The sequence below is a fragment of the Vicugna pacos genome, unplaced genomic scaffold (genome assembly GCF_048564905.1).
Source record: "Vicugna pacos unplaced genomic scaffold, VicPac4 scaffold_195, whole genome shotgun sequence".
Taxonomy (NCBI): domain Eukaryota; kingdom Metazoa; phylum Chordata; class Mammalia; order Artiodactyla; family Camelidae; genus Vicugna; species Vicugna pacos.
In genome coordinates this window covers 419,260-441,013 of record NW_027328874.1, presented here as the reverse complement: position 1 = coordinate 441,013, position 21,754 = coordinate 419,260, and the positions used below count along the sequence as shown (strand labels likewise).

Below are 21,754 nucleotides of genomic sequence, written 5' to 3'. Positions count from 1 at the left end.
GATAAGTATAATCAAAATGAAGTTATGCTAATCGAAGTAGTATGGGTTGTTCACCACAACTAATGCAACACCAGCAATTGGAGATATACCAAACAACACACACAGGTACAGGTTATGGCATCAATGCCTAGGAGAAATTGTCCTCACAGAAATCCCATGGAATTGCGTAGAGACAAGAGTCTAAAATTTTCAATTAACAAAGCCCTAGAAGTCTACATTAGATACCTGATATTACCTGACCAGTAGAGATGAAGAAGAACAGTAAAAGAAACAGGAAGTACCATTTTCAGTTCCAAAGATATTGAAGGCGCAAAAGATAAGCTTTCAAACAACTAGTCTGCAAAACGCTATCCAGAACAAGTGTTGAAAATGAAGGTCAGGAAAACACTGAAGAACACCAGTGTCTCAGAATCACAAAAGGCAGAATACCAGAAAAGGGGAAGAGAAAGTCTCAACACGAGCCAAAAATATCAGGAAACTCAATGGTTGTGATAATATCAGGGCTAAAATTCAGTCCTTAGCAGACTAGATAATGCAGAGGGACGCGTGAATGACTGTGAAGACAGGGGAAGAGAAAAACCTCGGTCAGAAGCAGACATAGGAAAGCAAGTGCCAACAAATGGAAACATTGCAGTTGAACCCTGGGTTAAGACAGGGCATGAAAGAATAGAAATCATGAGTCCCAGATGGAAAAGCAAGAGATAAAGAAACAAAAAGTGTCTGAAAATTTATCTGTAGAAAAATCAGACTGAAACTTGCTGAAAGCCAAGAAAGAATCATCTATGCGAATTCAGGAATTACACAGCATCCGAAGGAGGTGGAATCCCAATAGACCTACCAGCAGCTGTATGATTCAAATCAACAAAGTTCACGAATATCCGAGTGATTTAAAATGCACCTGGAGGAAACAACATAGTCACAAGGAAACCTCCAGAGGGGTTTCAGCTGATATCTCGGCAGCAATATTGCAGGACAGGGAGGAGTGCCAGGACACAGACCATATCCTGAATGGCCAAATGCTGCCACCTAGGGTAGCCTATGCCACATGAACACCATTTCAAATAACGGCAGAGCTAGAGAATTCTACAGACCGGCAAATCTTAAAAGAATTCAGCAGTTCAAAAGTTTTTCTAAAAGAAAGGTTGAGAAAACTCCCCTGAATAGAAAAGCAGCAAGATGGAATGGAAAGAAGAAACCATTATTGGAAATGCAAGAAGAGCATGTGTGGCAGAGAAGAAAGAAGAAGAACTTAAGGAGGACATCAAAACCCTAAAGATGGGAGAGGGAAGCAGGAAATCATAGGTGATTGGAAGCACTCTCTTAAGTGAATCAGCTTATTTGACTCTGTTTGAAGCGAAAGGAGAGATGCATGGCCTGACGTGTTTGCAAAACAAGCGAGAAGAAGACCAACAAAGAATCAAACCAACAAACAAGCACCAAAATGGTATGGTTGGCTGACATATACAAAGGGAACCATGATTATTCAAAAGAAAATACTCAAGGTGAGGTCAAGGGTCATTCAGAACGCATCGACCCAGTATCGTGGCTTGCATGTACTCAGCACACTTGTATTCGGAAATCAGAAGCGTGCATTCATATTCGTAAATTTTGATTCATAAGAGCATATCGTGACCTAACACTAATGCCGATTTGGAATCAAATGGACTCCTAGTCCGTGATGTAGACTTGTATGTCTTCCAACAGGATGAAGGAATGCCATATTCTAGGCTACGTAGAGAAGAAATGTAAGAAGCCTATAACAAAGGCAAGTAGCTCTGCCAAAGTGTACTAAGTGCAAAAGAGACCGACAGCAAAGTGCACATTGGGGTTGGTTTCATTTCTTGGAATTTCAGCCCCCATGAATCCAATGGATCCATGTCCTGAGAGTGTGGGTGTTTCAGCAGAAATCAGGCGACGCATATGTATTCCGGGTGTACGGATATTACAGGAACATAAGTCTCCTTTAGTGGGTCCCTGTGTACTGTGAACTGTTAGAAAGTTTAAAGACGTGTGAAACCATCAACTGAAAAGGGACACACTTCCCTCCATTGGTACGGTGCATAGAGCTCTGAACAAAAGGAAAGAGGGAAGAAGAAAGGCCCATGGGACGCTAGTGGGTAGAATCACATTTACCTTAGGAACCTCTCGTCGGATGCAGCCCCTCCCCCAACACTGACAAGATGCAGCAGCCATTGGGGATGGCAGTTAGCGGTTGGATTCCAGGTGGAATGTTGGTGTTTACCGCGAGGCTTGTTGTGGCTGTTGGATCCTAGGTAACCGGGCAGAGTTCTGTGGGTGGATCAGTGTGATGGAGGGGCTGCCGCCCTCTGTGGAGCTTGGCTTAGGTCTTTGGTCCGGGAAGCTGTGTAAGTTCGAGATACTGCTGCTGCCCAAAGACCTGAGGTCACAGGTCAGTTTCCAGAACCTGAAAGGGCAGACAGTGGAAGATCTGCCTGTCATCAGCTTACTGGTCAGGCTCCGAGGTACTTTCAGACTTGCCCAGTCCTGGTGAAGTCGACTTTAGGGGAGACACGAAGAGAAGCTGGCCGGTAAGCTGGCTGCACGGATTGAGGAGAGATGCGAACACATGGATGAGAGATGTTCTGCTACAATGGAGAATACTGGCGTGGAGACAGCTGTAGAGGATACCAGGCTCAAAAGACATTCATGAGACATATTGAAACTCACTGATACAGGCAGAAACATACGGAGTGCCAACGTGGACTTGAGGAAGTTCCTCAATTCTCTTCTCCAATAACGGGTCCAAGGTCCCTGACGTCTGAAGGAGAAGAAATGGCAGAGATGATCAAAACGCTCCTGTTCTTGGAAGAGGTCGTGAGAATCCACACGTCCCAAGGGGCATTCCCAAGCCATTCAGACCAAAATTCAACAAGCCCAGGTAAGCCTTTTCCCAGGTTTGGGCCTAGCTAGTGAGCACTTGCCCTTGCCTCCCCTCCACTCAGGCATCCATTTTGAAGGATCAGTACCTGAGCTGCAATGAAGCCATTACGAGAAGAGCAAGCCCCTCCTAGAATCAGAGTTCCTCCAGCTTCACTCTCTGTGAACAACAGTGAACACCTTAAAGGTCAAATAGTCTCGGCTGAAATAGATAAAATTGAATACTTAGCTCACACCTAGAAACGATGTCCTTCTGCTAGATTCAGCAAATGTTGTGTTTATCTCTTCCCTGGGGTGAAGGGAGTGTGGTAAGTGAGGGGAATCTTTGACTGAACATGAATCTGTATTAGGCTTCAGTTTTTCAAGACAGTGAAGGTAAATAGTACAAGTCAGAAAGTGAACTGAACTGTAAAAGTCGCCAATGACATTAAAGACACAGCTTATGTGGATGGTCTTTCACTTGAGTCAAGCCCCCGGGGGCACTATATCATGGGGGTGCAGACTTGGTTGCGTTAAATGGCTTTAAACTACAGGATCGGATGATTAAGCGTTCTCAACACTGATAGAAAAACACCTGGTTCTCAATAGACTAGCATAACTGCAGCAGGATTCTCCTAGCTAGAATGCCTCTAGGTGCTTTTGGATTCAAACCTAAATGTATATATTTGGTTTGTTTCCTCTTGTATTTTCCTAGAGAGGGATGTTACCCCTTGAAATGCCAACATTGGCCAGTAGGTGTCATTGGGATACAGGGCACCACATGCACAAGTGTATCCAAGGTTGGGGGTTATTCCATGTTTCCAAAAGTTATTTCATGGTTCCTGTTGGTTTCGGAGGCTTCAACCTTAAAGAGCTGACATGACCCCTTGAACAGTTTGGACTGCTAGTTTGCATTCTATCTGTCTAGCTTTTCCGTAGAGCTGACACAATGTTACCAAAATTGACAAGTCTGGCTTCTAGGTCGATTTAGTGTGTTTCAAAATATAACTCCATTTTCGTATAACTCCCAAAACATGTAAATGAGTTCTGTTAAACTTCTTAAAGACTGCAAATGGGATATCAACACAATGTCAAAAATAGTTGTCTTCGGACAATCCCTCCCACCACGGCTGTATAGAAACAAAGAGCTAAGCAAATATCACATTTCTGTGAAATGTATCTGGATAGTGTTGATTCATCGATGCCCAGTTGGCAGAGAAGAAGTGCAACCTGCACTCACTCGCTCCCATGTACAGAGCAATGGAAACATCCACTCACCCAGCCCTTAGCATAGGACACTGGCAGAAGAGAGGTCTGTTACTCCCAAAAACAGGATGAGGCCTCAGGACACCTGGAAGCAGGAGAATGCAAAGCAGGGAATGGAAACCAGTGCAGGTTCGGACCCCTGGTGATGGAGCAACAAGGGTGAAACTCTGTTTAACTTGGACGCACACTCTCAAGCGGACAGGAGACATGGGTTTGAAGGTGATGTGCTGAGATTTACAAGAGTGCACAGCAGATGCTTGGCTGAGAGAACTCAAAGAAACCAGCGCAAAATATCCCCACAGTTAATTCTGAGACCAAGATCCCAGCTGCCAAATTTGAGGTAGCAGAGGCAATGGTCAGTGAGGCATAGAGCTACGGATGATGGCACACGCTGAGTCTCAGGGATCTGGAGTGCGTTGTGGGATGTGGTGGGTCGAATCAAGAGAGCAAACCGAACTGTGTACCAATAATAAATCAACCACACTGGTCGCGCGGTTGCGATTACCGATATGTCCCATGGCCACACCCAGTACATCTGCAGGACCAGGGACCAATTGGGAATTTTGCCAATAGAGCACGTGTGGGGCTGAATCAGAGATATCGTGCATCTGGTCTGAGGGATCCAGGGGGCCTTGAATTTGAAATCAGAATGAAAAGCCTTAGGATATGCTACATTCATAACCTGGGCTGGGATTATGGTTTGGTTTGAGTCACAGGATGCGCAACAACTCTGTGGTTGCCTTCGTGCACCCGTGCCACAAGGATGAGAGGACAAGGGAGAGTGGTCCAAGTCCACAGCGTGAGAAGAGGAAGCATTCCCTTCAGCACTATCTCCCAAAAGCGGATGCTACATTTTGGATGGCACCGGCACGGTACGGCACCTAGGACAACAAGGAAGGTCTGCGGGATCATTCCAGCAGGCCCTGATATGTGACATCCATAGATATGCTTCCACTGGTGTTTCTGTAGACAGAGAAGCTCTGGAAAGAACTGATTTCATTGGGACATTCCCGTGGCAATAAAAAGCAGAAGAGCACTCTCAGTTTGCTGTTTTGGAAACACTCCAAAATGACATAGAGAAGAATGCAGAGCTGAGAACTTTTAGAAGCTTCATTTCCACAAGAGGAAGTGTCCTGTGCACTTTCAGAAGTGTGAGATAAGTATAATCAAAATGAAGTTATGCTAATCGAAGTAGTATGGGTTGTTCACCACAACTAATGCAACACCAGCAATTGGAGATATACCAAACAACACACACAGGTACAGGTTATGGCATCAATGCCTAGGAGAAATTGTCCTCACAGAAATCCCATGGAATTGCGTAGAGACAAGAGTCTAAAATTTTCAATTAACAAAGCCCTAGAAGTCTACATTAGATACCTGATATTACCTGACCAGTAGAGATGAAGAAGAACAGTAAAAGAAACAGGAAGTACCATTTTCAGTTCCAAAGATATTGAAGGCGCAAAAGATAAGCTTTCAAACAACTAGTCTGCAAAACGCTATCCAGAACAAGTGTTGAAAATGAAGGTCAGGAAAACACTGAAGAACACCAGTGTCTCAGAATCACAAAAGGCAGAATACCAGAAAAGGGGAAGAGAAAGTCTCAACACGAGCCAAAAATATCAGGAAACTCAATGGTTGTGATAATATCAGGGCTAAAATTCAGTCCTTAGCAGACTAGATAATGCAGAGGGACGCGTGAATGACTGTGAAGACAGGGGAAGAGAAAAACCTCGGTCAGAAGCAGACATAGGAAAGCAAGTGCCAACAAATGGAAACATTGCAGTTGAACCCTGGGTTAAGACAGGGCATGAAAGAATAGAAATCATGAGTCCCAGATGGAAAAGCAAGAGATAAAGAAACAAAAAGTGTCTGAAAATTTATCTGTAGAAAAATCAGACTGAAACTTGCTGAAAGCCAAGAAAGAATCATCTATGCGAATTCAGGAATTACACAGCATCCGAAGGAGGTGGAATCCCAATAGACCTACCAGCAGCTGTATGATTCAAATCAACAAAGTTCACGAATATCCGAGTGATTTAAAATGCACCTGGAGGAAACAACATAGTCACAAGGAAACCTCCAGAGGGGTTTCAGCTGATATCTCGGCAGCAATATTGCAGGACAGGGAGGAGTGCCAGGACACAGACCATATCCTGAATGGCCAAATGCTGCCACCTAGGGTAGCCTATGCCACATGAACACCATTTCAAATAACGGCAGAGCTAGAGAATTCTACAGACCGGCAAATCTTAAAAGAATTCAGCAGTTCAAAAGTTTTTCTAAAAGAAAGGTTGAGAAAACTCCCCTGAATAGAAAAGCAGCAAGATGGAATGGAAAGAAGAAACCATTATTGGAAATGCAAGAAGAGCATGTGTGGCAGAGAAGAAAGAAGAAGAACTTAAGGAGGACATCAAAACCCTAAAGATGGGAGAGGGAAGCAGGAAATCATAGGTGATTGGAAGCACTCTCTTAAGTGAATCAGCTTATTTGACTCTGTTTGAAGCGAAAGGAGAGATGCATGGCCTGACGTGTTTGCAAAACAAGCGAGAAGAAGACCAACAAAGAATCAAACCAACAAACAAGCACCAAAATGGTATGGTTGGCTGACATATACAAAGGGAACCATGATTATTCAAAAGAAAATACTCAAGGTGAGGTCAAGGGTCATTCAGAACGCATCGACCCAGTATCGTGGCTTGCATGTACTCAGCACACTTGTATTCGGAAATCAGAAGCGTGCATTCATATTCGTAAATTTTGATTCATAAGAGCATATCGTGACCTAACACTAATGCCGATTTGGAATCAAATGGACTCCTAGTCCGTGATGTAGACTTGTATGTCTTCCAACAGGATGAAGGAATGCCATATTCTAGGCTACGTAGAGAAGAAATGTAAGAAGCCTATAACAAAGGCAAGTAGCTCTGCCAAAGTGTACTAAGTGCAAAAGAGACCGACAGCAAAGTGCACATTGGGGTTGGTTTCATTTCTTGGAATTTCAGCCCCCATGAATCCAATGGATCCATGTCCTGAGAGTGTGGGTGTTTCAGCAGAAATCAGGCGACGCATATGTATTCCGGGTGTACGGATATTATAGGAACATAAGTCTCCTTTAGTGGGTCCCTGTGTACTGTGAACTGTTAGAAAGTTTAAAGACGTGTGAAACCATCAACTGAAAAGGGACACACTTCCCTCCATTGGTACGGTGCATAGAGCTCTGAACAAAAGGAAAGAGGGAAGAAGAAAGGCCCATGGGACGCTAGTGGGTAGAATCACATTTACCTTAGGAACCTCTCGTCGGATGCAGCCCCTCCCCCAACACTGACAAGATGCAGCAGCCATTGGGGATGGCAGTTAGCGGTTGGATTCCAGGTGGAATGTTGGTGTTTACCGCGAGGCTTGTTGTGGCTGTTGGATCCTAGGTAACCGGGCAGAGTTCTGTGGGTGGATCAGTGTGATGGAGGGGCTGCCGCCCTCTGTGGAGCTTGGCTTAGGTCTTTGGTCCGGGAAGCTGTGTAAGTTCGAGATACTGCTGCTGCCCAAAGACCTGAGGTCACAGGTCAGTTTCCAGAACCTGAAAGGGCAGACAGTGGAAGATCTGCCTGTCATCAGCTTACTGGTCAGGCTCCGAGGTACTTTCAGACTTGCCCAGTCCTGGTGAAGTCGACTTTAGGGGAGACACGAAGAGAAGCTGGCCGGTAAGCTGGCTGCACGGATTGAGGAGAGATGCGAACACATGGATGAGAGATGTTCTGCTACAATGGAGAATACTGGCGTGGAGACAGCTGTAGAGGATACCAGGCTCAAAAGACATTCATGAGACATATTGAAACTCACTGATACAGGCAGAAACATACGGAGTGCCAACGTGGACTTGAGGAAGTTCCTCAATTCTCTTCTCCAATAACGGGTCCAAGGTCCCTGACGTCTGAAGGAGAAGAAATGGCAGAGATGATCAAAACGCTCCTGTTCTTGGAAGAGGTCGTGAGAATCCACACGTCCCAAGGGGCATTCCCAAGCCATTCAGACCAAAATTCAACAAGCCCAGGTAAGCCTTTTCCCAGGTTTGGGCCTAGCTAGTGAGCACTTGCCCTTGCCTCCCCTCCACTCAGGCATCCATTTTGAAGGATCAGTACCTGAGCTGCAATGAAGCCATTACGAGAAGAGCAAGCCCCTCCTAGAATCAGAGTTCCTCCAGCTTCACTCTCTGTGAACAACAGTGAACACCTTAAAGGTCAAATAGTCTCGGCTGAAATAGATAAAATTGAATACTTAGCTCACACCTAGAAACGATGTCCTTCTGCTAGATTCAGCAAATGTTGTGTTTATCTCTTCCCTGGGGTGAAGGGAGTGTGGTAAGTGAGGGGAATCTTTGACTGAACATGAATCTGTATTAGGCTTCAGTTTTTCAAGACAGTGAAGGTAAATAGTACAAGTCAGAAAGTGAACTGAACTGTAAAAGTCGCCAATGACATTAAAGACACAGCTTATGTGGATGGTCTTTCACTTGAGTCAAGCCCCCGGGGGCACTATATCATGGGGGTGCAGACTTGGTTGCGTTAAATGGCTTTAAACTACAGGATCGGATGATTAAGCGTTCTCAACACTGATAGAAAAACACCTGGTTCTCAATAGACTAGCATAACTGCAGCAGGATTCTCCTAGCTAGAATGCCTCTAGGTGCTTTTGGATTCAAACCTAAATGTATATATTTGGTTTGTTTCCTCTTGTATTTTCCTAGAGAGGGATGTTACCCCTTGAAATGCCAACATTGGCCAGTAGGTGTCATTGGGATACAGGGCACCACATGCACAAGTGTATCCAAGGTTGGGGGTTATTCCATGTTTCCAAAAGTTATTTCATGGTTCCTGTTGGTTTCGGAGGCTTCAACCTTAAAGAGCTGACATGACCCCTTGAACAGTTTGGACTGCTAGTTTGCATTCTATCTGTCTAGCTTTTCCGTAGAGCTGACACAATGTTACCAAAATTGACAAGTCTGGCTTCTAGGTCGATTTAGTGTGTTTCAAAAAATAACTCCATTTTCGTATAACTCCCAAAACATGTAAATGAGTTCTGTTAAACTTCTTAAAGACTGCAAATGGGATATCAACACAATGTCAAAAATAGTTGTCTTCGGACAATCCCTCCCACCACGGCTGTATAGAAACAAAGAGCTAAGCAAATATCACATTTCTGTGAAATGTATCTGGATAGTGTTGATTCATCGATGCCCAGTTGGCAGAGAAGAAGTGCAACCTGCACTCACTCGCTCCCATGTACAGAGCAATGGAAACATCCACTCACCCAGCCCTTAGCATAGGACACTGGCAGAAGAGAGGTCTGTTACTCCCAAAAACAGGATGAGGCCTCAGGACACCTGGAAGCAGGAGAATGCAAAGCAGGGAATGGAAACCAGTGCAGGTTCGGACCCCTGGTGATGGAGCAACAAGGGTGAAACTCTGTTTAACTTGGACGCACACTCTCAAGCGGACAGGAGACATGGGTTTGAAGGTGATGTGCTGAGATTTACAAGAGTGCACAGCAGATGCTTGGCTGAGAGAACTCAAAGAAACCAGCGCAAAATATCCCCACAGTTAATTCTGAGACCAAGATCCCAGCTGCCAAATTTGAGGTAGCAGAGGCAATGGTCAGTGAGGCATAGAGCTACGGATGATGGCACACGCTGAGTCTCAGGGATCTGGAGTGCGTTGTGGGATGTGGTGGGTCGAATCAAGAGAGCAAACCGAACTGTGTACCAATAATAAATCAACCACACTGGTCGCACGGTTGCGATTACCGATATGTCCCATGGCCACACCCAGTACATCTGCAGGACCAGGGACCAATTGGGAATTTTGCCAATAGAGCACGTGTGGGGCTGAATCAGAGATATCGTGCATCTGGTCTGAGGGATCCAGGGGGCCTTGAATTTGAAATCAGAATGAAAAGCCTTAGGATATGCTACATTCATAACCTGGGCTGGGATTATGTTTTGGTTTGAGTCACAGGATGCGCAACAACTCTGTGGTTGCCTTCGTGCACCCGTGCCACAAGGATGAGAGGACAAGGGAGAGTGGTCCAAGTCCACAGCGTGAGAAGAGGAAGCATTCCCCTCAGCACTATCTCCCAAAAGCGGATGCTACATTTTGGATGGCACCGGCACGGTACGGCACCTAGGACAACAAGGAAGGTCTGCGGGATCATTCCAGCAGGCCCTGATATGTGACATCCATAGATATGCTTCCACTGGTGTTTCTGTAGACAGAGAAGCTCTGGAAAGAACTGATTTCATTGGGACATTCCCGTGGCAATAAAAAGCAGAAGAGCACTCTCAGTTTGCTGTTTTGGAAACACTCCAAAATGACATAGAGAAGAATGCAGAGCTGAGAACTTTTAGAAGCTTCATTTCCACAAGAGGAAGTGTCCTGTGCACTTTCAGAAGTGTGAGATAAGTATAATCAAAATGAAGTTATGCTAATCGAAGTAGTATGGGTTGTTCACCACAACTAATGCAACACCAGCAATTGGAGATATACCAAACAACACACACAGGTACAGGTTATGGCATCAATGCCTAGGAGAAATTGTCCTCACAGAAATCCCATGGAATTGCGTAGAGACAAGAGTCTAAAATTTTCAATTAACAAAGCCCTAGAAGTCTACATTAGATACCTGATATTACCTGACCAGTAGAGATGAAGAAGAACAGTAAAAGAAACAGGAAGTACCATTTTCAGTTCCAAAGATATTGAAGGCGCAAAAGATAAGCTTTCAAACAACTAGTCTGCAAAACGCTATCCAGAACAAGTGTTGAAAATGAAGGTCAGGAAAACACTGAAGAACACCAGTGTCTCAGAATCACAAAAGGCAGAATACCAGAAAAGGGGAAGAGAAAGTCTCAACACGAGCCAAAAATATCAGGAAACTCAATGGTTGTGATAATATCAGGGCTAAAATTCAGTCCTTAGCAGACTAGATAATGCAGAGGGACGCGTGAATGACTGTGAAGACAGGGGAAGAGAAAAACCTCGGTCAGAAGCAGACATAGGAAAGCAAGTGCCAACAAATGGAAACATTGCAGTTGAACCCTGGGTTAAGACAGGGCATGAAAGAATAGAAATCATGAGTCCCAGATGGAAAAGCAAGAGATAAAGAAACAAAAAGTGTCTGAAAATTTATCTGTAGAAAAATCAGACTGAAACTTGCTGAAAGCCAAGAAAGAATCATCTATGCGAATTCAGGAATTACACAGCATCCGAAGGAGGTGGAATCCCAATAGACCTACCAGCAGCTGTATGATTCAAATCAACAAAGTTCACGAATATCCGAGTGATTTAAAATGCACCTGGAGGAAACAACATAGTCACAAGGAAACCTCCAGAGGGGTTTCAGCTGATATCTCGGCAGCAATATTGCAGGACAGGGAGGAGTGCCAGGACACAGACCATATCCTGAATGGCCAAATGCTGCCACCTAGGGTAGCCTATGCCACATGAACACCATTTCAAATAACGGCAGAGCTAGAGAATTCTACAGACCGGCAAATCTTAAAAGAATTCAGCAGTTCAAAAGTTTTTCTAAAAGAAAGGTTGAGAAAACTCCCCTGAATAGAAAAGCAGCAAGATGGAATGGAAAGAAGAAACCATTATTGGAAATGCAAGAAGAGCATGTGTGGCAGAGAAGAAAGAAGAAGAACTTAAGGAGGACATCAAAACCCTAAAGATGGGAGAGGGAAGCAGGAAATCATAGGTGATTGGAAGCACTCTCTTAAGTGAATCAGCTTATTTGACTCTGTTTGAAGCGAAAGGAGAGATGCATGGCCTGACGTGTTTGCAAAACAAGCGAGAAGAAGACCAACAAAGAATCAAACCAACAAACAAGCACCAAAATGGTATGGTTGGCTGACATATACAAAGGGAACCATGATTATTCAAAAGAAAATACTCAAGGTGAGGTCAAGGGTCATTCAGAACGCATCGACCCAGTATCGTGGCTTGCATGTACTCAGCACACTTGTATTCGGAAATCAGAAGCGTGCATTCATATTCGTAAATTTTGATTCATAAGAGCATATCGTGACCTAACACTAATGCCGATTTGGAATCAAATGGACTCCTAGTCCGTGATGTAGACTTGTATGTCTTCCAACAGGATGAAGGAATGCCATATTCTAGGCTACGTAGAGAAGAAATGTAAGAAGCCTATAACAAAGGCAAGTAGCTCTGCCAAAGTGTACTAAGTGCAAAAGAGACCGACAGCAAAGTGCACATTGGGGTTGGTTTCATTTCTTGGAATTTCAGCCCCCATGAATCCAATGGATCCATGTCCTGAGAGTGTGGGTGTTTCAGCAGAAATCAGGCGACGCATATGTATTCCGGGTGTACGGATATTACAGGAACATAAGTCTCCTTTAGTGGGTCCCTGTGTACTGTGAACTGTTAGAAAGTTTAAAGACGTGTGAAACCATCAACTGAAAAGGGACACACTTCCCTCCATTGGTACGGTGCATAGAGCTCTGAACAAAAGGAAAGAGGGAAGAAGAAAGGCCCATGGGACGCTAGTGGGTAGAATCACATTTACCTTAGGAACCTCTCGTCGGATGCAGCCCCTCCCCCAACACTGACAAGATGCAGCAGCCATTGGGGATGGCAGTTAGTGGTTGGATTCCAGGTGGAATGTTGGTGTTTACCGCGAGGCTTGTTGTGGCTGTTGGATCCTAGGTAACCGGGCAGAGTTCTGTGGGTGGATCAGTGTGATGGAGGGGCTGCCGCCCTCTGTGGAGCTTGGCTTAGGTCTTTGGTCCGGGAAGCTGTGTAAGTTCGAGATACTGCTGCTGCCCAAAGACCTGAGGTCACAGGTCAGTTTCCAGAACCTGAAAGGGCAGACAGTGGAAGATCTGCCTGTCATCAGCTTACTGGTCAGGCTCCGAGGTACTTTCAGACTTGCCCAGTCCTGGTGAAGTCGACTTTAGGGGAGACACGAAGAGAAGCTGGCCGGTAAGCTGGCTGCACGGATTGAGGAGAGATGCGAACACATGGATGAGAGATGTTCTGCTACAATGGAGAATACTGGCGTGGAGACAGCTGTAGAGGATACCAGGCTCAAAAGACATTCATGAGACATATTGAAACTCACTGATACAGGCAGAAACATACGGAGTGCCAACGTGGACTTGAGGAAGTTCCTCAATTCTCTTCTCCAATAACGGGTCCAAGGTCCCTGACGTCTGAAGGAGAAGAAATGGCAGAGATGATCAAAACGCTCCTGTTCTTGGAAGAGGTCGTGAGAATCCACACGTCCCAAGGGGCATTCCCAAGCCATTCAGACCAAAATTCAACAAGCCCAGGTAAGCCTTTTCCCAGGTTTGGGCCTAGCTAGTGAGCACTTGCCCTTGCCTCCCCTCCACTCAGGCATCCATTTTGAAGGATCAGTACCTGAGCTGCAATGAAGCCATTACGAGAAGAGCAAGCCCCTCCTAGAATCAGAGTTCCTCCAGCTTCACTCTCTGTGAACAACAGTGAACACCTTAAAGGTCAAATAGTCTCGGCTGAAATAGATAAAATTGAATACTTAGCTCACACCTAGAAACGATGTCCTTCTGCTAGATTCAGCAAATGTTGTGTTTATCTCTTCCCTGGGGTGAAGGGAGTGTGGTAAGTGAGGGGAATCTTTGACTGAACATGAATCTGTATTAGGCTTCAGTTTTTCAAGACAGTGAAGGTAAATAGTACAAGTCAGAAAGTGAACTGAACTGTAAAAGTCGCCAATGACATTAAAGACACAGCTTATGTGGATGGTCTTTCACTTGAGTCAAGCCCCCGGGGGCACTATATCATGGGGGTGCAGACTTGGTTGCGTTAAATGGCTTTAAACTACAGGATCGGATGATTAAGCGTTCTCAACACTGATAGAAAAACACCTGGTTCTCAATAGACTAGCATAACTGCAGCAGGATTCTCCTAGCTAGAATGCCTCTAGGTGCTTTTGGATTCAAACCTAAATGTATATATTTGGTTTGTTTCCTCTTGTATTTTCCTAGAGAGGGATGTTACCCCTTGAAATGCCAACATTGGCCAGTAGGTGTCATTGGGATACAGGGCACCACATGCACAAGTGTATCCAAGGTTGGGGGTTATTCCATGTTTCCAAAAGTTATTTCATGGTTCCTGTTGGTTTCGGAGGCTTCAACCTTAAAGAGCTGACATGACCCCTTGAACAGTTTGGACTGCTAGTTTGCATTCTATCTGTCTAGCTTTTCTGTAGAGCTGACACAATGTTACCAAAATTGACAAGTCTGGCTTCTAGGTCGATTTAGTGTGTTTCAAAATATAACTCCATTTTCGTATAACTCCCAAAACATGTAAATGAGTTCTGTTAAACTTCTTAAAGACTGCAAATGGGATATCAACACAATGTCAAAAATAGTTGTCTTCGGACAATCCCTCCCACCACGGCTGTATAGAAACAAAGAGCTAAGCAAATATCACATTTCTGTGAAATGTATCTGGATAGTGTTGATTCATCGATGCCCAGTTGGCAGAGAAGAAGTGCAACCTGCACTCACTCGCTCCCATGTACAGAGCAATGGAAACATCCACTCACCCAGCCCTTAGCATAGGACACTGGCAGAAGAGAGGTCTGTTACTCCCAAAAACAGGATGAGGCCTCAGGACACCTGGAAGCAGGAGAATGCAAAGCAGGGAATGGAAACCAGTGCAGGTTCGGACCCCTGGTGATGGAGCAACAAGGGTGAAACTCTGTTTAACTTGGACGCACACTCTCAAGCGGACAGGAGACATGGGTTTGAAGGTGATGTGCTGAGATTTACAAGAGTGCACAGCAGATGCTTGGCTGAGAGAACTCAAAGAAACCAGCGCAAAATATCCCCACAGTTAATTCTGAGACCAAGATCCCAGCTGCCAAATTTGAGGTAGCAGAGGCAATGGTCAGTGAGGCATAGAGCTACGGATGATGGCACACGCTGAGTCTCAGGGATCTGGAGTGCGTTGTGGGATGTGGTGGGTCGAATCAAGAGAGCAAACCGAACTGTGTACCAATAATAAATCAACCACACTGGTCGCGCGGTTGCGATTACCGATATGTCCCATGGCCACACCCAGTACATCTGCAGGACCAGGGACCAATTGGGAATTTTGCCAATAGAGCACGTGTGGGGCTGAATCAGAGATATCGTGCATCTGGTCTGAGGGATCCAGGGGGCCTTGAATTTGAAATCAGAATGAAAAGCCTTAGGATATGCTACATTCATAACCTGGGCTGGGATTATGGTTTGGTTTGAGTCACAGGATGCGCAACAACTCTGTGGTTGCCTTCGTGCACCCGTGCCACAAGGATGAGAGGACAAGGGAGAGTGGTCCAAGTCCACAGCGTGAGAAGAGGAAGCATTCCCTTCAGCACTATCTCCCAAAAGCGGATGCTACATTTTGGATGGCACCGGCACGGTACGGCACCTAGGACAACAAGGAAGGTCTGCGGGATCATTCCAGCAGGCCCTGATATGTGACATCCATAGATATGCTTCCACTGGTGTTTCTGTAGACAGAGAAGCTCTGGAAAGAACTGATTTCATTGGGACATTCCTGTGGCAATAAAAAGCAGAAGAGCACTCTCAGTTTGCTGTTTTGGAAACACTCCAAAATGACATAGAGAAGAATGCAGAGCTGAGAACTTTTAGAAGCTTCATTTCCACAAGAGGAAGTGTCCTGTGCACTTTCAGAAGTGTGAGATAAGTATAATCAAAATGAAGTTATGCTAATCGAAGTAGTATGGGTTGTTCACCACAACTAATGCAACACCAGCAATTGGAGATATACCAAACAACACACACAGGTACAGGTTATGGCATCAATGCCTAGGAGAAATTGTCCTCACAGAAATCCCATGGAATTGCGTAGAGACAAGAGTCTAAAATTTTCAATTAACAAAGCCCTAGAAGTCTACATTAGATACCTGATATTACCTGACCAGTAGAGATGAAGAAGAACAGTAAAAGAAACAGGAAGTACCATTTTCAGTTCCAAAGATATTGAAGGCGCAAAAGATAAGCTTTCAAACAACTAGTCTGCAAAACGCTATCCAGAACAAGTGTTGAAAATGAAGGTCAGGAAAACACTGAAGAACACCAGTGTCTCAGAATCACAAAAGGCAGAATACCAGAAAAGGGGAAGAGAAAGTCTCAACACGAGCCAAAAATATCAGGAAACTCAATGGTTGTGATAATATCAGGGCTAAAATTCAGTCCTTAGCAGACTAGATAATGCAGAGGGACGCGTGAATGACTGTGAAGACAGGGGAAGAGAAAAACCTCGGTCAGAAGCAGACATAGGAAAGCAAGTGCCAACAAATGGAAACATTGCAGTTGAACCCTGGGTTAAGACAGGGCATGAAAGAATAGAAATCATGAGTCCCAGATGGAAAAGCAAGAGATAAAGAAACAAAAAGTGTCTGAAAATTTATCTGTAGAAAAATCAGACTGAAACTTGCTGAAAGCCAAGAAAGAATCATCTATGCGAATTCAGGAATTACACAGCATCCGAAGGAGGTGGAATCCCAATAGACCTACCAGCAGCTGTATGATTCAAATCAACAAAGTTCACGAATATCCGAGTGATTTAAAATGCACCTGGAGGAAACAACATAGTCACAAGGAAACCTCCAGAGGGGTTTCAGCTGATATCTCGGCAGCAATATTGCAGGACAGGGAGGAGTGCCAGGACACAGACCATATCCTGAATGGCCAAATGCTGCCACCTAGGGTAGCCTATGCCACATGAACACCATTTCAAATAACGGCAGAGCTAGAGAATTCTACAGACCGGCAAATCTTAAAAGAATTCAGCAGTTCAAAAGTTTTTCTAAAAGAAAGGTTGAGAAAACTCCCCTGAATAGAAAAGCAGCAAGATGGAATGGAAAGAAGAAACCATTATTGGAAATGCAAGAAGAGCATGTGTGGCAGAGAAGAAAGAAGAAGAACTTAAGGAGGACATCAAAACCCTAAAGATGGGAGAGGGAAGCAGGAAATCATAGGTGATTGGAAGCACTCTCTTAAGTGAATCAGCTTATTTGACTCTGTTTGAAGCGAAAGGAGAGATGCATGGCCTGACGTGTTTGCAAAACAAGCGAGAAGAAGACCAACAAAGAATCAAACCAACAAACAAGCACCAAAATGGTATGGTTGGCTGACATATACAAAGGGAACCATGATTATTCAAAAGAAAATACTCAAGGTGAGGTCAAGGGTCATTCAGAACGCATCGACCCAGTATCGTGGCTTGCATGTACTCAGCACACTTGTATTCGGAAATCAGAAGCGTGCATTCATATTCGTAAATTTTGATTCATAAGAGCATATCGTGACCTAACACTAATGCCGATTTGGAATCAAATGGACTCCTAGTCCGTGATGTAGACTTGTATGTCTTCCAACAGGATGAAGGAATGCCATATTCTAGGCTACGTAGAGAAGAAATGTAAGAAGCCTATAACAAAGGCAAGTAGCTCTGCCAAAGTGTACTAAGTGCAAAAGAGACCGACAGCAAAGTGCACATTGGGGTTGGTTTCATTTCTTGGAATTTCAGCCCCCATGAATCCAATGGATCCATGTCCTGAGAGTGTGGGTGTTTCAGCAGAAATCAGGCGACGCATATGTATTCCGGGTGTACGGATATTATAGGAACATAAGTCTCCTTTAGTGGGTCCCTGTGTACTGTGAACTGTTAGAAAGTTTAAAGACGTGTGAAACCATCAACTGAAAAGGGACACACTTCCCTCCATTGGTACGGTGCATAGAGCTCTGAACAAAAGGAAAGAGGGAAGAAGAAAGGCCCATGGGACGCTAGTGGGTAGAATCACATTTACCTTAGGAACCTCTCGTCGGATGCAGCCCCTCCCCCAACACTGACAAGATGCAGCAGCCATTGGGGATGGCAGTTAGCGGTTGGATTCCAGGTGGAATGTTGGTGTTTACCGCGAGGCTTGTTGTGGCTGTTGGATCCTAGGTAACCGGGCAGAGTTCTGTGGGTGGATCAGTGTGATGGAGGGGCTGCCGCCCTCTGTGGAGCTTGGCTTAGGTCTTTGGTCCGGGAAGCTGTGTAAGTTCGAGATACTGCTGCTGCCCAAAGACCTGAGGTCACAGGTCAGTTTCCAGAACCTGAAAGGGCAGACAGTGGAAGATCTGCCTGTCATCAGCTTACTGGTCAGGCTCCGAGGTACTTTCAGACTTGCCCAGTCCTGGTGAAGTCGACTTTAGGGGAGACACGAAGAGAAGCTGGCCGGTAAGCTGGCTGCACGGATTGAGGAGAGATGCGAACACATGGATGAGAGATGTTCTGCTACAATGGAGAATACTGGCGTGGAGACAGCTGTAGAGGATACCAGGCTCAAAAGACATTCATGAGACATATTGAAACTCACTGATACAGGCAGAAACATACGGAGTGCCAACGTGGACTTGAGGAAGTTCCTCAATTCTCTTCTCCAATAACGGGTCCAAGGTCCCTGACGTCTGAAGGAGAAGAAATGGCAGAGATGATCAAAACGCTCCTGTTCTTGGAAGAGGTCGTGAGAATCCACACGTCCCAAGGGGCATTCCCAAGCCATTCAGACCAAAATTCAACAAGCCCAGGTAAGCCTTTTCCCAGGTTTGGGCCTAGCTAGTGAGCACTTGCCCTTGCCTCCCCTCCACTCAGGCATCCATTTTGAAGGATCAGTACCTGAGCTGCAATGAAGCCATTACGAGAAGAGCAAGCCCCTCCTAGAATCAGAGTTCCTCCAGCTTCACTCTCTGTGAACAACAGTGAACACCTTAAAGGTCAAATAGTCTCGGCTGAAATAGATAAAATTGAATACTTAGCTCACACCTAGAAACGATGTCCTTCTGCTAGATTCAGCAAATGTTGTGTTTATCTCTTCCCTGGGGTGAAGGGAGTGTGGTAAGTGAGGGGAATCTTTGACTGAACATGAATCTGTATTAGGCTTCAGTTTTTCAAGACAGTGAAGGTAAATAGTACAAGTCAGAAAGTGAACTGAACTGTAAAAGTCGCCAATGACATTAAAGACACAGCTTATGTGGATGGTCTTTCACTTGAGTCAAGCCCCCGGGGGCACTATATCATGGGGGTGCAGACTTGGTTGCGTTAAATGGCTTTAAACTACAGGATCGGATGATTAAGCGTTCTCAACACTGATAGAAAAACACCTGGTTCTCAATAGACTAGCATAACTGCAGCAGGATTCTCCTAGCTAGAATGCCTCTAGGTGCTTTTGGATTCAAACCTAAATGTATATATTTGGTTTGTTTCCTCTTGTATTTTCCTAGAGAGGGATGTTACCCCTTGAAATGCCAACATTGGCCAGTAGGTGTCATTGGGATACAGGGCACCACATGCACAAGTGTATCCAAGGTTGGGGGTTATTCCATGTTTCCAAAAGTTATTTCATGGTTCCTGTTGGTTTCGGAGGCTTCAACCTTAAAGAGCTGACATGACCCCTTGAACAGTTTGGACTGCTAGTTTGCATTCTATCTGTCTAGCTTTTCCGTAGAGCTGACACAATGTTACCAAAATTGACAAGTCTGGCTTCTAGGTCGATTTAGTGTGTTTCAAAAAATAACTCCATTTTCGTATAACTCCCAAAACATGTAAATGAGTTCTGTTAAACTTCTTAAAGACTGCAAATGGGATATCAACACAATGTCAAAAATAGTTGTCTTCGGACAATCCCTCCCACCACGGCTGTATAGAAACAAAGAGCTAAGCAAATATCACATTTCTGTGAAATGTATCTGGATAGTGTTGATTCATCGATGCCCAGTTGGCAGAGAAGAAGTGCAACCTGCACTCACTCGCTCCCATGTACAGAGCAATGGAAACATCCACTCACCCAGCCCTTAGCATAGGACACTGGCAGAAGAGAGGTCTGTTACTCCCAAAAACAGGATGAGGCCTCAGGACACCTGGAAGCAGGAGAATGCAAAGCAGGGAATGGAAACCAGTGCAGGTTCGGACCCCTGGTGATGGAGCAACAAGGGTGAAACTCTGTTTAACTTGGACGCACACTCTCAAGCGGACAGGAGACATGGGTTTGAAGGTGATGTGCTGAGATTTACAAGAGTGCACAGCAGATGCTTGGCTGAGAGAACTCAAAGAAACCAGCGCAAAATATCCCCACAGTTAATTCTGAGACCAAGATCCCAGCTGCCAAATTTGAGGTAGCAGAGGCAATGGTCAGTGAGGCATAGAGCTACGGATGATGGCACACGCTGAGTCTCAGGGATCTGGAGTGCGTTGTGGGATGTGGTGGGTCGAATCAAGAGAGCAAACCGAACTGTGTACCAATAATAAATCAACCACACTGGTCGCACGGTTGCGATTACCGATATGTCCCATGGCCACACCCAGTACATCTGCAGGACCAGGGACCAATTGGGAATTTTGCCAATAGAGCACGTGTGGGGCTGAATCAGAGATATCGTGCATCTGGTCTGAGGGATCCAGGGGGCCTTGAATTTGAAATCAGAATGAAAAGCCTTAGGATATGCTACATTCATAACCTGGGCTGGGATTATGTTTTGGTTTGAGTCACAGGATGCGCAACAACTCTGTGGTTGCCTTCGTGCACCCGTGCCACAAGGATGAGAGGACAAGGGAGAGTGGTCCAAGTCCACAGCGTGAGAAGAGGAAGCATTCCCCTCAGCACTATCTCCCAAAAGCGGATGCTACATTTTGGATGGCACCGGCACGGTACGGCACCTAGGACAACAAGGAAGGTCTGCGGGATCATTCCAGCAGGCCCTGATATGTGACATCCATAGATATGCTTCCACTGGTGTTTCTGTAGACAGAGAAGCTCTGGAAAGAACTGATTTCATTGGGACATTCCCGTGGCAATAAAAAGCAGAAGAGCACTCTCAGTTTGCTGTTTTGGAAACACTCCAAAATGACATAGAGAAGAATGCAGAGCTGAGAACTTTTAGAAGCTTCATTTCCACAAGAGGAAGTGTCCTGTGCACTTTCAGAAGTGTGAGATAAGTATAATCAAAATGAAGTTATGCTAATCGAAGTAGTATGGGTTGTTCACCACAACTAATGCAACACCAGCAATTGGAGATATACCAAACAACACACACAGGTACAGGTTATGGCATCAATGCCTAGGAGAAATTGTCCTCACAGAAATCCCATGGAATTGCGTAGAGACAAGAGTCTAAAATTTTCAATTAACAAAGCCCTAGAAGTCTACATTAGATACCTGATATTACCTGACCAGTAGAGATGAAGAAGAACAGTAAAAGAAACAGGAAGTACCATTTTCAGTTCCAAAGATATTGAAGGCGCAAAAGATAAGCTTTCAAACAACTAGTCTGCAAAACGCTATCCAGAACAAGTGTTGAAAATGAAGGTCAGGAAAACACTGAAGAACACCAGTGTCTCAGAATCACAAAAGGCAGAATACCAGAAAAGGGGAAGAGAAAGTCTCAACACGAGCCAAAAATATCAGGAAACTCAATGGTTGTGATAATATCAGGGCTAAAATTCAGTCCTTAGCAGACTAGATAATGCAGAGGGACGCGTGAATGACTGTGAAG

At 44.9% G+C, this 21,754-nt stretch overlaps 2 long non-coding RNA genes across 3 annotated transcripts; both read right to left on the bottom strand.

Moving 5' to 3' along the window:
• Positions 1–2,331: 2,331 nt before the first annotated feature.
• LOC140695328 (uncharacterized) lies at positions 2,332–7,613 on the bottom strand. 2 transcript variants are annotated; one of them, XR_012071047.1, is made up of 4 exons: positions 7,432–7,613; positions 2,988–3,058; positions 2,709–2,779; positions 2,332–2,558 (listed from the first exon to the last, which is right to left on the bottom strand). It is a non-coding gene; the product is annotated as an uncharacterized lncRNA (long non-coding RNA). The 2 variants fall into 2 exon arrangements; XR_012071046.1 differs by lacking the exon at positions 7,432–7,613 and adding an exon at positions 4,156–4,230.
• Positions 7,614–7,627: 14 nt separating this feature from the next.
• Positions 7,628–9,528, bottom strand: LOC140695320 (uncharacterized). Its single transcript, XR_012071031.1, has 4 exons — positions 9,454–9,528; positions 8,286–8,356; positions 8,007–8,077; positions 7,628–7,856 (listed from the first exon to the last, which is right to left on the bottom strand). It is a non-coding gene; the product is annotated as an uncharacterized lncRNA (long non-coding RNA).
• Positions 9,529–21,754: the final 12,226 nt, after the last annotated feature.